The sequence below is a fragment of the Sinocyclocheilus rhinocerous genome, unplaced genomic scaffold (assembly GCF_001515625.1).
Source record: "Sinocyclocheilus rhinocerous isolate Xijiao unplaced genomic scaffold, SAMN03320098_v1.1 scaffold729, whole genome shotgun sequence".
NCBI lineage: Eukaryota > Metazoa > Chordata > Actinopteri > Cypriniformes > Cyprinidae > Sinocyclocheilus > Sinocyclocheilus rhinocerous.
Window position 1 is genome coordinate 40,970 of NW_015664993.1, and position 2,532 is coordinate 43,501.

Consider the following 2,532-nt stretch of genomic DNA (forward strand, 5'->3'; position numbering starts at 1 on the left):
TAAGGGTCAAGATCATGTTATCTGCATCTCCTGCGCTCCATCAAGCCACTCCCATAATAGCTGTCACCACTCAAATTAATGCACGACTCTACATTATCTGTATAGCATGTGTGTAAGACTCTAATAAAATTATGAAGTGAGTAAAACTGCGGTGTCTATAGTATTATAGACTACACAACATTATTATATTATCTTTAAATAAATTTTTAAATGATTATTATTTTAAATTATTGTCCCTGGACTAGTAGGGTACTCTTGTAATAAAGTAGCGGTGGTAGCAGACATATTTTAAGTATCAATTCTGCTTAAAAAGATGCAATCTAATCCTGTTTACATGAAATAAGCCTGCTCCCGAGCAAGTTTAAGTTTACGGACTTGGGGTGTATTCCAGAAAGTGGGTTTTGTTGGAAACTCAGAGTTTATTAACCTCAGAAAAGGGAAACTCAGGGTTTTCGGTTCCAGTAAAAGACAAAACTAAACCTCTTCTTTAGTTACCATAGTAACTTACTCTGTGAACGTAACCTGGTCTGGAGCAGGTTTTCTTCTGTAAACCCAGAGTTTCTTTCGGTCTCCTCCCCCTTTTTAAAGCGTAATTAATGTATAAATGCCTCAATCATTCATTTACGCTGCAAAAATTGCTTTTATTGCTGATATTTTTGCCTTATTTCCAGTACAAATATCTAAAAATTCTTAAATCATGATGCATTTTCTAAATAAGAAAAAAATATATACGATATTTATTCTTGTTTCCTGGGGTAAACAAGTAAAATTAATTGCCAGCAGGGTAAGAAAAATAATCTTAATGAAAATGGAAACTAGATTATTTTTCTCACCGGACCACTTTCATCATGCAGACACGGTAAATGTGACAAAAATGGCATGTCTTTTTATAAGGGATCCTGTAGATCCTGCATTAATTCGCAGGAAGTTACATTTACATCAGGAGAGGATTTTATTAATTTGATTTAATTTAATTTAATTTATTTATTTTGCCATATCCACATGCATATTTATTTGAATGGTACCATTTTTAAATGGCGTTCACTTGATAACATCTTGTTGCGACCTCTAAGTAACCTATAATTAGAATTTCCTTTAGGATTTCCAGTGTGGTATTGGTATTGTGGCCATCTCCTCTTCATCTGTCAGTGGTGCTGGTGCAGGTTCTCCTCACATTTTACGAGTCTTTCACTTGATAACATCTTGTTGCGACCTCTAAGTAACCTATAATTAGAATTTCCTTTAGGATTTCCAGTGTGGTATTGGTATTGTGGCCATCTCCTCTTCATCTGTCAGTGGTGCTGGTGCAGGTTCTCCTCACATTTTACGAGTCTCTGCCTTCTTGCTGTTGGCTTCTGAATAGAAGTCAAATGTTTTTCATTACCCTAATTAAGAAATGTTGGATTAGAGAACATTTAATTATGTGAAAAAGCATTGAAATAGATATACACTGAATGATATTTATTGAATGTCAAATGTTTGTAAAGTCATGTAACGTTAGCCTACACCCATTTCACACTTGAAGCTTTACCTGATTTAATTAGGTTTTTGTTTTATTTATTTTTTGCTGCCACGTTTTTTTTCTTTGTTTTGCCTGTGGGATACCATGAAAATTAATATTAGTTCAATAAATTACCTTTCTGCCAGTTTTCACCTCTGATAACATTAATTTAGAATTAAAGTTACTGTGTAGCGGAAGTGTTTTTGGCGGGAGCTGTTGCCATGGTGAATCGTAATTTCGGAGCTCCATTGATCATGGCTTTTCATAGTCTTGGTGCATGCGCTAAACTCAGAGTCAACCTACTCAGAGTGGATTGAACTAACTCTGTTCAGCCGTTCTGAAACCGAAAACTCAGAGTTTCCCATTTCAGGGTAAGTCAAGTCATAGTGCAAGTTTTAACTCAGAGTTTGTTGAACCTCCTTTCTGGAATACACCCCTGTTGCTATGACAGTAAGTCCGGGATGAGCTTCGAAGAACCAACCAATCCAAGATCATGCCAAATCGTCAACAATCAAATCCAGCTAACTGAGTTAGCGACATACGAAGAACGGGCCCCAGGATCCCAGTGTAACTGGTTTTCAGCATCAACAAACGCTATAACAATACAGAGATTTTTAAAAAATGGAAAAAAAAAACGAATGCAACATGGCAAATCAAACGATTTCTCACCTATAGGTGCAGAAATTATGGATTTTTTTTTCTTATATTTCATTAACTTGCTGCATATAACAAGAACATGACCAATTTAAGTTTATAGTACAACTAAACTATCAATTTCAACAAAAATTGACAGACGTTGCATCCATCGATTCCGCCATGTTTCTCATTGACACGCCCCCAACTCGGAAACTCGGAGCTTAAAGAAAATGTCGAGTTTCCCACTCGTAATAACGACTTTGTGGTGGCGTTCATGTGCTTTCAACTCGCTATCCGACATCACTTGAACGCACCATTAGACCAGGTTAGTTTCCCAGCATAAGTTGCCACAGTGACTAGCTTGATCTAGGCCTATGTTAAATTTGCTTTATGGA